Source organism: Ambystoma mexicanum, chromosome 4q (assembly GCF_040938575.1).
Source record: "Ambystoma mexicanum isolate Mex_15411 chromosome 4q, UKY_AmexF1_1, whole genome shotgun sequence".
Lineage (NCBI taxonomy): Eukaryota > Metazoa > Chordata > Amphibia > Caudata > Ambystomatidae > Ambystoma > Ambystoma mexicanum.
In genome coordinates, this window is record NC_090928.1 from 527,731,495 (window position 1) to 527,743,994 (window position 12,500).

General features: G+C 39.6%; 8 non-coding genes across 8 annotated transcripts; all 8 read right to left on the bottom strand.

Annotated features, from left to right (window-relative positions):
* Positions 1-885: 885 nt before the first annotated feature.
* TRNAK-CUU (transfer RNA lysine (anticodon CUU)) lies at positions 886-958 on the bottom strand. Its single transcript has one exon. It is a non-coding gene; the product is annotated as a tRNA-Lys (tRNA).
* Positions 959-4,099: 3,141 nt separating this feature from the next.
* On the bottom strand, positions 4,100-4,172 carry TRNAK-CUU (transfer RNA lysine (anticodon CUU)). The gene has a single exon. It is a non-coding gene; the product is annotated as a tRNA-Lys (tRNA).
* Positions 4,173-4,684: 512 nt separating this feature from the next.
* On the bottom strand, positions 4,685-4,757 carry TRNAK-CUU (transfer RNA lysine (anticodon CUU)). Its single transcript has one exon. It is a non-coding gene; the product is annotated as a tRNA-Lys (tRNA).
* A 1,103-nt stretch (positions 4,758-5,860) lies between these two features.
* Positions 5,861-5,933, bottom strand: TRNAK-CUU (transfer RNA lysine (anticodon CUU)). Its single transcript has one exon. It is a non-coding gene; the product is annotated as a tRNA-Lys (tRNA).
* A 2,832-nt stretch (positions 5,934-8,765) lies between these two features.
* Positions 8,766-8,838, bottom strand: TRNAK-CUU (transfer RNA lysine (anticodon CUU)). Its single transcript has one exon. It is a non-coding gene; the product is annotated as a tRNA-Lys (tRNA).
* Positions 8,839-10,642: 1,804 nt separating this feature from the next.
* TRNAK-CUU (transfer RNA lysine (anticodon CUU)) lies at positions 10,643-10,715 on the bottom strand. The gene has a single exon. It is a non-coding gene; the product is annotated as a tRNA-Lys (tRNA).
* A 782-nt stretch (positions 10,716-11,497) lies between these two features.
* TRNAK-CUU (transfer RNA lysine (anticodon CUU)) lies at positions 11,498-11,570 on the bottom strand. The gene has a single exon. It is a non-coding gene; the product is annotated as a tRNA-Lys (tRNA).
* Positions 11,571-12,095: 525 nt separating this feature from the next.
* TRNAK-CUU (transfer RNA lysine (anticodon CUU)) lies at positions 12,096-12,168 on the bottom strand. Its single transcript has one exon. It is a non-coding gene; the product is annotated as a tRNA-Lys (tRNA).
* Between the last annotated feature and the right edge of the window lie 332 nt (positions 12,169-12,500).

The window sequence follows — 12,500 nt, forward strand, 5'->3', positions numbered from 1 at the left end:
TGATTTCTCCACTTTATTTTATAGTAAGATGATACATACTTTTTCTTTTACAGTGAATACATTAAGGTGTGGTATTGCCCCATTACACATCATCCAGACATGCATTCATATATTGCATGTTAACAATCAAAATATTGCAAATATTGTAAAGAGACTTTCAATTTCTATTTTTTTGGTCAAAAAGCACTAAAATTTTAGTTGTTTTCGCCCAACGTGGGGCTCGAACCCACGACCCTGAGATTAAGAGTCTCATGTGCTACCGACTGAGCAAGCCGGGCTCCTTTGGATGCCCATAGTTTTCTTCCCTATCCCTGCACTGCCGTTTTCCACAGATAGGATGTATTTTTTTGGTCAAAAAGCACTACAATTTTAGTTGTTTTCGCCCAACGTGGGGCTCGAACCCACGACCCTGAGATTAAGAGTCTCATGCTCTACTGACTGAGCTAGCCGGGCTCCTTTGGATGCCTATAGTTTTCTTCCCTATCCCTGCACTGCCGTTTTCCACAGATAGGATGCTGTGTAATCATAGGCTCTGGTGGAGTTTGGAAAGAAAATACACATCAGCCAGAGGCAGAAATAGTCTAAGAAAGTATCAAACACAATTACCAGTCAATATCAGAACGCATTGAAGAATATCAGGAAATAGCCGATTAAACCTGTGTGGAAAAAAGTCTTATTTGTGTTTTCTCCACTTTATTTTATAGTAAGATGATACATACTTTTTCTTTTACAGTGAATACATTAAGGTGTGGTATTGCCCCATTACACATCATCCAGACATGCATTCATATATTGCATGTTAACAATCAAAATATTGCAAATATTGTAAAGAGACTTTCAATTTCTATTTTTTTGGTCAAAAAGCACTAAAATTTTAGTTGTTTTCGCCCAACGTGGGGCTCGAACCCACGACCCTGAGATTAAGAGTCTCATGCTCTACCGACTGAGCTAGCCGGGCTCCTTTGGATGCCTATAGTTTTCTTCCCTATCCCTGCACTGCCATTTTCCACAGATAGGATGCTGTGTAATCATAGGCTCTGGTGGAGTTTGGAAAGAAAATACACATCAGCCAGAGGCAGAAATAGTCTAAGAAAGTATCAAACACAATTACCAGTCAATATCAGAACGCATTGAAGAATATCAGGAAATAGCTGATTAAACCTGTGTGGAAAAAAGTCTTATTTGTGATTTCTCCACTTTATTTTATAGTAAGATGATACATACTTTTTCTTTTACAGTGAATACATTAAGGTGTGGTATTGCCCCATTACACATCATCCAGACATGCATTCATATATTGCATGTTAACAATGAAAATATTGCAAAGAGACTTTCAATTTCTATTTTTTTGGTCAAAAAGCACTACAATTTTAGTTGTTTTCGCCCAACGTGGTGCTCGAGCCCACGACCCTGAGATTAAGAGTCTCATGCTCTACCGACTGAGCTAGCCGGGCTCCTTTGGATGCCTATAGTTTTCTTCCCTATCCCTGCACTGCCGTTTTCCAAAGATAGGATGCTGTGTAATCATAGGCTCTGGTGGAGTTTGGAAAGAAAATACACATCAGCCAGAGGCAGAAATACTCTAAGAAAGTATCAAACACAATTACCAGTCAATATCAGAACGCATTGAAGAATATCAGGAAATAGCCGATTAAACCTGTGTGGAAAAAAGTCTTATTTGTGATTTCTCCACTTTATTTTATAGTAAGATGATACATACTTTTTCTTTTACAGTGAATACATTAAGGTGTGGTATTGCCCCATTACACATCATCCAGACATGCATTCATATATTGCATGTTAACAATCAAAATATTGCAAATATTGTAAAGAGACTTTCAATTTCTATTTTTTTGGTCAAAAAGCACTAAAATTTTAGTTTTCGCCCAACGTTTTCTTCCCTATCCCTGCACTGCCGCTTTCCACAGATAGGATGTATTTGTTTGGTCAAAAAGCACTACAATTTTAGTTGTTTTTGTCCAACGTGGGGCTCGAACCCACGACCCTGAGATTAAGAGTCTCATGCTCTACCGACTGAGCTAGCCGGGCTCCTTTGGATGCCTATAGTTTTCTTCCCTATCCCTGCACTGCCGTTTTCCACAGATAGGATGCTGTGTAATCATAGGCTCTGGTGGAGTTTGGAAAGAAAATACACATCAGCCAGAGGCAGAAATAGTCTAAGAAAGTATCAAACACAATTACCAGTCAATATCAGAACGCATTGAAGAATATCAGGAAATAGCCGATTAAACCTGTGTGGAAAAAAGTCTTATTTGTGTTTTCTCCACTTTATTTTATAGTAAGATGATACATACTTTTTCTTTTACAGTGAATACATTAAGGTGTGGTATTGCCCCATTACACATCATCCAGACATGCATTCATATATTGCATGTTAACAATCAAAATATTGCAAATATTGTAAAGAGACTTTCAATTTCTATTTTTTTGGTCAAAAAGCACTAAAATTTTAGTTGTTTTCGCCCAACGTGGGGCTCGAACCCACGACCCTGAGATTAAGAGTCTCATGCGCTACCGACTGAGCAAGCCGGGCTCCTTTGGATGCCCATAGTTTTCTTCCCTATCCCTGCACTGCCGTTTTCCACAGATAGGACGTATTTTTTTGGTCAAAAAGCACTACAATTTTAGTTGTTTTCGCCCAACGTGGGGCTCGAACCCACGACCCTGAGATTAAGAGTCTCATGCTCTACCGACTGAGCTAGCCAGGCTCCTTTGGATGCCTATAGTTTTCTTCCCTATCCCTGCACTGCCGTTTTCCACAGATAGGATGCTGTGTAATCATAGGCTCTGGTGGAGTTTGGAAAGAAAATACACATCAGCCAGAGGCAGAAATAGTCTAAGAAAGTATCAAACACAATTACCAGTCAATATCAGAAGGCATTGAAGAATATCAGGAAATAGCCGATTAAACCTGTGTGGAAAAAAGTCTTATTTGTGATTTCTCCACTTTATTTTATAGTAAGATGATACATACTTTTTCTTTTACAGTGAATACATTAAGGTGTGGTATTGCCCCATTACACATCATCCAGACATGCATTCATATATTGCATGTTAACAATGAAAATATTGCAAAGAGACTTTCAACTTCTATTTTTTTGGTCAAAAAGCACTACAATTTTAGTTGTTTTCGCCCAACGTGGGGCACGAACCCACGACCCTGAGATTAAGAGTCTCATGCTCTACCGACTGAGCTAGCCGGGCTCCTTTGGATGCCTATAGTTTTCTTCCCTATCCCTGCACTGCCGTTTTCCAAAGATAGGATGCTGTGTAATCATAGGCTTTGGTGGAGTTTGGAAAGAAAATACACATCAGTCAGAGGCAGAAATAGTCTAAGAAAGTATCAAACACAATTACCAGTCAATATCAGAACGCATTGAAGAATATCAGGAAATAGCCGATTAAACCTGTGTGGAAAAAAGTCTTATTTGTGATTTCTCCACTTTATTTTATAGTAAGATGATACATACTTTTTCTTTTACAGTGAATACATTAAGGTGTGGTATTGCCCCATTACACATCATCCAGACATGCATTCATATATTGCATGTTAACAATCAAAATATTGCAAATATTGTAAAGAGACTTTCAATTTCTATTTTTTTGGTCAAAAAGCACTAAAATTTTAGTTGTTTTCGCCCAACTTTTCTTCCCTATCCCTGCACTGCCGCTTTCCACAGATAGGATGTATTTTTTTGGTCAAAAAGCACTACAATTGTAGTTGTTTTCGCCCAACGTGGGGCTCTAACCCACGACCCGGAGATTAAGAGTCTCATGCTCTACCGACTGAGCTAGCCGGGCTCCTTTGGATGCCTATAGTTTTCTTCCCTATCCCTGCACTGCCGTTTTCCACAGATAGGATGTATTTTTTTGGTCAAAAAGCACTACAATTTTAGTTGTTTTCACCCAACGTGGGGCTCGAACCCACGACCCTGAGATTAAGAGTCTCATGCTCTACCGACTGAGCTAGCCGGGCTCCTTTGGATACCTATAGTTTTCTTCCCTATCCCTGCACTGCCGTTTTCCACAGATAGGATGTATTTTTTTGGTCAAAAAGCACTACATTTTTAGTTGTTTTCGCCCAACGTGGGGCTCGAACCCACGACCCTGAGATTAAGAGTCTCATGCTCTACCGACTGAGCTAGCCGGGCTCCTTTGGATGCCTATAGTTTTCTTCCCTATCCCTGCACTGCCGTTTTCCAAAGATAGGATGCTGTGTAATAATAGGCTCTGGTGGAGTTTGGAAAGAAAATACACATCAGCCAGAGGCAGAAATACTCTAAGAAAGTATCAAACACAATTACCAGTCAATATCAGAACGCATTGAAGAATATCAGGAAATAGCCGATTAAACCTGTGTGGAAAAAAGTCTTATTTGTGATTTCTCCACTTTATTTTATAGTAAGATGATACATACTTTTTCTTTTACAGTGAATACATTAAGGTGTGGTATTGCCCCATTACACATCATCCAGACATGCATTCATATATTGCATGTTAACAATCAAAATATTGCAAATATTGTAAAGAGACTTTCAATTTCTATTTTTTTGGTCAAAAAGCACTAAAATTTTAGTTGTTTTCGCCCCTATCCCTGCACTGCCGCTTTCCACAGATAGGATGTATTTGTTTGGTCAAAAAGCACTACAATTTTAGTTGTTTTTGCCCAACGTGGGGCTCGAACCCACGACCCTGAGATTAAGAGTCTCATGCTCTACCGACTGAGCTAGCCGGGCTCCTTTGGATGCCTATAGTTTTCTTCCCTATCCCTGCACTGCCGTTTTCCACAGATAGGATGCTGTGTAATCATAGGCTCTGGTGGAGTTTGGAAAGAAAATACACATCAGCCAGAGGCAGAAATAGTCTAAGAAAGTATCAAACACAATTACCAGTCAATATCAGAACGCATTGAAGAATATCAGGAAATAGCCGATTAAACCTGTGTGGAAAAAAGTCTTATTTGTGTTTTCTCCACTTTATTTTATAGTAAGATGATACATACTTTTTCTTTTACAGTGAATACATTAAGGTGTGGTATTGCCCCATTACACATCATCCAGACATGCATTCATATATTGCATGTTAACAATCAAAATATTGCAAATATTGTAAAGAGACTTTCAATTTCTATTTTTTTGGTCAAAAAGCACTAAAATTTTAGTTGTTTTCGCCCAACGTGGGGCTCGAACCCACGACCCTGAGATTAAGAGTCTCATGCGCTACCGACTGAGCAAGCCGGGCTCCTTTGGATGCCCATAGTTTTCTTCCCTATCCCTGCACTGCCGTTTTCCACAGATAGGATGTATTTTTTGGGTCAAAAAGCACTACAATTTTAGTTGTTTTCGCCCAACGTGGGGCTCGAACCCACGACCCTGAGATTAAGAGTCTCATGCTCTACCGACTGAGCTAGCCAGGCTCCTTTGGATGCCTATAGTTTTCTTCCCTATCCCTGCACTGCCGTTTTCCACAGATAGGATGCTGTGTAATCATAGGCTCTGGTGGAGTTTGGAAAGAAAATACACATCAGCCAGAGGCAGAAATAGTCTAAGAAAGTATCAAACACAATTACCAGTCAATATCAGAAGGCATTGAAGAATATCAGGAAATAGCCGATTAAACCTGTGTGGAAAAAAGTCTTATTTGTGATTTCTCCACTTTATTTTATAGTAAGATGATACATACTTTTTCTTTTACAGTGAATACATTAAGGTGTGGTATTGCCCCATTACACATCATCCAGACATGCATTCATATATTGCATGTTAACAATGAAAATATTGCAAAGAGACTTTCAACTTCTATTTTTTTGGTCAAAAAGCACTACAATTTTAGTTGTTTTCGCCCAACGTGGGGCTCGAACCCACGACCCTGAGATTAAGAGTCTCATGCTCTACCGACTGAGCTAGCCGGGCTCCTTTGGATGCCTATAGTTTTCTTCCCTATCCCTGCACTGCCGTTTTCCAAAGATAGGATGCTGTGTAATCATAGGCTTTGGTGGAGTTTGGAAAGAAAATACACATCAGTCAGAGGCAGAAATAGTCTAAGAAAGTATCAAACACAATTACCAGTCAATATCAGAACGCATTGAAGAATATCAGGAAATAGCCGATTAAACCTGTGTGGAAAAAAGTCTTATTTGTGATTTCTCCACTTTATTTTATAGTAAGATGATACATACTTTTTCTTTTACAGTGAATACATTAAGGTGTGGTATTGCCCCATTACACATCATCCAGACATGCATTCATATATTGCATGTTAACAATCAAAATATTGCAAATATTGTAAAGAGACTTTCAATTTCTATTTTTTTGGTCAAAAAGCACTAAAATTTTAGTTGTTTTCGCCCAACTTTTCTTCCCTATCCCTGCACTGCCGCTTTCCACAGATAGGATGTATTTTTTTGGTCAAAAAGCACTACAATTTTAGTTGTTTTCGCCCAACGTGGGGCTCTAACCCACGACCCGGAGATTAAGAGTCTCATGCTCTACCGACTGAGCTAGCCGGGCTCCTTTGGATGCCTATAGTTTTCTTCCCTATCCCTGCACTGCCGTTTTCCACAGATAGGATGTATTTTTTTGGTCAAAAAGCACTACAATTTTAGTTGTTTTCACCCAACGTGGGGCTCGAACCCACGACCCTGAGATTAAGAGTCTCATGCTCTACCGACTGAGCTAGCTGGGCTCCTTTGGATGCCTATAGTTTTCTTCCCTATCCCTGCACTGCCGCTTTCCACAGATACGATGCTGTGTAATCATAGGCTCTGGTGGAGTTTGGAAAGAAAATACACATCAGCCAGAGGCAGAAATAGTCTAAGAAAGTATCAAACACAATTACCAGTCAATATCAGAACGCGTTGAAGAATATCAGGAAATAGCCGATTAAACCTGTGTGGAAAAAAGTCTTATTTGTGTTTTCTCCACTTTATTTTATAGTAAGATGATACATACTTTTTCTTTTACAGTGAATACATTAAGGTGTGGTATTGCCCCATTACACATCATCCAGACATGCATTCATATATTGCATGTTAACAATCAAAATATTGCAAATATTGTAAAGAGACTTTCAATTTCTATTTTTTTGGTCAAAAAGCACTAAAATTTTAGTTGTTTTCGCCCAACGTGGGGCTCGAACCCCCGACCCTGAGATTAAGAGTCTCATGCGCTACCGACTGAGCAAGCCGGGCTCCTTTGGATGCCCATAGTTTTCTTCCCTATCTCTGCACTGCCGTTTTCCACAGATAGGATGTATTTGTTTCGTCAAAAAGCACTACAATTTTAGTTGTTTTCGCCCAACGTGGGGCTCGAACCCATGACCCTGAGATTAAGAGTCTCATGCTCTACCGACTGAGCTAGCCGGGCTCCTTTGGATGCCTATAGTTTTCTTCCCTATCCCTGCACTGCCGTTTTCCACAGATAGGATGTATTTTTTTGGTCAAAAAGCACTAAAATTTTAGTTGTTTTCGCCCAACTTGGGGCTCAAACCCACGACCCTGAGATTAAGAGTCTCATGCTCTACCGACTGAGCTAGCCGGGCTCTTTTGGATGCCTATAGTTTTCTTCCCTATCCCTGCACTGCCGTTTTCCACAGATAGGATGCTGTGTAATCATAGGCTCTGGTGGAGTTTGGAAAGAAAATACACATCAGCCAGAGGCAGAAATAGTCTAAGAAAGTATCAAACACAATTACCAGTCAATATCAGAACGCATTGAAGAATATCAGGAAATAGCCGATTAAACCTGTGTGGAAAAAAGTCTTATTTGTGATTTCTCCACTTTATTTTATAGTAAGATGATACATACTTTTTCTTTTACAGTGAATACATTAAGGTGTGGTATTGCCCCATTACACATCATCCAGACATGCATTCATATATTGCATGTTAACAATCAAAATATTGCAAATATTGTAAAGAGACTTTCAATTTCTATTTTTTTGGTCAAAAAGCACTAAAATTTTAGTTGTTTTCGCCCAACGTTTTCTTCCCTATCCCTGGACTGCCGCTTTCCACAGATAGGATGCTGTGTAATCATAGGCTCTGGTGGAGTTTGGAAAGAAAATACACATCAGCCAGAGGCAGAAATAGTCTAAGAAAGTATCAAACACAATTACCAGTCAATATCAGAACGCGTTGAAGAATATCAGGAAATAGCCGATTAAACCTGTGTGGAAAAAAGTCTTATTTGTGTTTTCTCCACTTTATTTTATAGTAAGATGATACATACTTTTTCTTTTACAGTGAATACATTAAGGTGTGGTATTGCCCCATTACACATCATCCAGACATGCATTCATATATTGCATGTTAACAATCAAAATATTGCAAATATTGTAAAGAGACTTTCAATTTCTATTTTTTTGGTCAAAAAGCACTAAAATTTTAGTTGTTTTCGCCCAACGTGGGGCTCGAACCCACGACCCTGAGATTAAGAGTCTCATGCGCTACCCACTGAGCAAGCCGGGCTCCTTTGGATGCCCATAGTTTTCTTCCCTATCCCTGCACTGCCGTTTTCCACAGATAGGATGTATTTGTTTCGTCAAAAAGCACTACAATTTTAGTTGTTTTCGCCCAAAGTGGGGCTCGAACCCACGACCCTGAGATTAAGAGTCTCATGCTCTACCGACTGAGCTAGCCGGGCTCCTTTGGGTGCCTATAGTTTTCTTCCCTATCCCTGCACTGCCGTTTTCCACAGATAGGATGTATTTTTTTGGTCAAAAAGCACTACAATTTTAGTTGTTTTCGCCCAACGTGGGGCTCGAACCCACGACCCTGAGATTAAGAGTCTCATGCTCTACCGACTGAGCTAGCCGGGCTCCTTTGGATGCCTATAGTTTTCTTCCCTATCCCTGCACTGCCGTTTTCCACAGATAGGATGCTGTGTAATCATAGGCTCTGGTGGAGTTTGGAAAGAAAATACACATCAGCCAGAGGCAGAAATAGTCTAAGAAAGTATCAAACACAATTACCAGTCAATATCAGAACGCATTGAAGAATATCAGGAAATAGCCGATTAAACCTGTGTGGAAAAAAGTCTTATTTGTGTTTTCTCCACTTTATTTTATAGTAAGATGATACATACTTTTTCTTTTACAGTGAATACATTAAGGTGTGGTATTGCCCCATTACACATCATCCAGACATGCATTCATATATTGCATGTTAACAATCAAAATATTGCAAATATTGTAAAGAGACTTTCAATTTCTATTTTTTTGGTCAAAAAGCACTAAAATTTTAGTTGTTTTCGCCCAACATTTTCTTCCCTATCCCTGCACTGCCGCTTTCCACAGATAGGATGTATTTGTTTGGTCAAAAAGCACTACAATTTTAGTTGTTTTCGCCAAACGTGGGGCTCGAACCCACGACCCTGAGATTAAGAGTCTCATGCTCTACCGACTGAGCTAGCCGGGCTCCTTTGGATGCCTATAGTTTTCTTCCCTATCCCTGCACTGCCGTTTTCCACAGATAGGATGCTGTGTAATCATAGGCTCTGGTGGAGTTTGGAAAGAAAATACACATCAGCCAGAGGCAGAAATAGTCTAAGAAAGTATCAAACACAATTTCCAGTCAATATCAGAACGCATTGAAGAATATCAGGAAATAGCCGATTAAACCTGTGTGGAAACAAGTCTTATTTGTGTTTTCTCCACTTTATTTTATAGTAAGATGATACATACTTTTTCTTTTACAGTGAATACATTAAGGTGTGGTATTGCCCCATTACACATCATCCAGACATGCATTCATATATTGCATGTTAACAATGAAAATATTGCAAATATTGTAAAGAGACTTTCAATTTCTATTTTTTTGGTCAAAAAGCACTAAAATTTTAGTTGTTTTCGCCCAACGTGGGGCTCGAACCCACGACCCTGAGATTAAGAGTCTCATGCTCTACGGACTGAGCTAGCCGGGCTCCTTTCGATGCCTATAGTTTTCTTCCCTATCCCTGCACTGCCGTTTTCCACAGATAGGATGTATTTTTTTGGTCAAAAAGCACTACAATTTTAGTTGTTTTCGCCCAACGTGGGGCTCTAACCCACGACCCTGAGATTAAGAGTCTCATGCTCTACCGACCGAGCTAGCCAGGCTCCTTTGGATGCCTATAGTTTTCTTCCCTATCCCTGCACTGCCGTTTTCCACAGATAGAATGCTGTGTAATCATAGGCTCTGGTGGAGTTTGGAAAGAAAATACACATCAGCCAGAGGCAGAAATAGTCTAAGAAAGTATCAAACACAATTACCAGTCAATATCAGAACGCATTGAAGAATATCAGGAAATAGCCGATTAAACCTGTGTGGGAAAAAAGTCTTATTTGTGTTTTCTCCACTTTATTTTATAGTAAGATGATACATACTTTTTCTTTTACAGTGAATACATTAAGGTGTGGTATTGCCCCATTACACATCATCCAGACATGCATTCATATATTGCATGTTAACAATCAAAATATTGCAAATATTGTAAAGAGACTTTCAATTTCTATTTTTTTGGTCAAAAAGCACTAAAATTTTAGTTGTTTTCGCTCAACGTTTTCTTCCCTATCCCTGCACTGCCGCTTTCCACAGATAGGATGTATTTGTTTGGTCAAAAAGCACTACAATTTTAGTTGTTTTCGCCCAACGTGGGGCTCGAACCCACGACCCTGAGATTAAGAGTCTCATGCTCTACCGACTGAGCTAGCCGGGCTCCTTTGGATGCCTATAGTTTTCTTCCCTATCCCTGCACTGCCGTTTTCCACAGATAGGATGTATTTTTTTGGTCAAAAAGCACTACAATTTTAGTTGTTTTCGCCCAACGTGGGGCTCCAACCCACGACCCTGATATTAAGAGTCTCATGCTCTACCGACTGAGCTAGCCGGGCTCCTTTGGATGCCTATAGTTTTCTTCCCTATCCCTGCACTGACGTTTTCCACAGATAGGATGCTGTGTAATCATAGGCTCTGGTGGAGTTTGGAAAGAAAATACACATCAGCCAGAGGCAGAAATAGTCTAAGAAAGTATCAAACACAATTACCAGTCAATATCAGAACGCATTGAAGAATATCAGGAAATAGCCGATTAAACCTGTGTGGAAAAAAGTCTTATTTGTGTTTTCTCCACTTTATTTTATAGTAAGATGATACATACTTTTTCTTTTACAGTGAATACATTAAGGTGTGGTATTGCCCCATTACACATCATCCAGACATGCATTCATATATTGCATGTTAACAATCAAAATATTGCAAATATTGTAAAGAGACTTTCAATTTCTATTTTTTTGGTCAAAAAGCACTAAAATTTTAGTTGTTTTCGCCCAACGTGGGGCTCGAACCCACGACCCTGAGATTAAGAGTCTCATGCGCTACCGACTGAGCAAGCCGGGCTCCTTTGGATGCCCATAGTTTTCTTCCCTATCCCTGCACTGCCGTTTTCCACAGATAGGATGTATTTTTTTGGTCAAAAAGCACTACAATTTTAGTTGTTTTCGCCCAACGTGGGGCTCGAACCCACGACCCTGAGATTAAGAGTCTCATGCTCTACCGACTGAGCTAGCCGGGCTCCTTTGGATGCCTCTAGTTTTCTTCCCTATCCCTGCACTGCCGTTTTCCACAGATAGGATGCTGTGTAATCATAGGCTCTGGTGGAGTTTGGAAAGAAAATACACATCAGCCAGAGGCAGAAATACTCTAAGAAAGTATCAAACACAATTACCAGTCAATATCAGAACGCATTGAAGAATATCAGGAAATAGCCGATTAAACCTGTGTGGAAAAAAGTCTTATTTGTGATTTCTCCACTTTATTTTATAGTAAGATGATACATACTTTTTCTTTTACAGTGAATACATTAAGGTGTGGTATTGCCCCATTACACATCATCCAGACATGCATTCATATATTGCATGTTAACAATCAAAATATTGCAAATATTGTAAAGAGACTTTCAATTTCTATTTTTTTGGTCAAAAAGCACTAAAATTTTAGTTGTTTTCGCCCAACGTTTTCTTCCCTATCCCTGCACTGCCGCTTTCCACAGATAGGATGTATTTGTTTGGTCAAAAAGCACTACAATTTTAGTTGTTTTTGCCCAACGTGGGGCTCGAACCCACGACCCTGAGATTAAGAGTCTCATGCTCTACCGACTGAGCTAGCCGGGCTCCTTTGAATGCCTATAGTTTTCTTCCCTATCCCTGCACTGCCGTTTTCCACAGATAGGATGCTGTGTAATCATAGGCTCTGGTGGAGTTTGGAAAGAAAATACACATCAGTCAGAGGCAGAAATAGTCTAAGAAAGTATCAAACACAATTACCAGTCAATATCAGAACGCATTGAAGAATATCAGGAAATAGCCGATTAAACCTGTGTGGAAAAAAGTCTTATTTGTGATTTCTCCACTTTATTTTATAGTAAGATGATACATACTTTTTCTTTTACAGTGAATACATTAAGGTGTGGTATTGCCCCATTACACATCATCCAGACATGCAT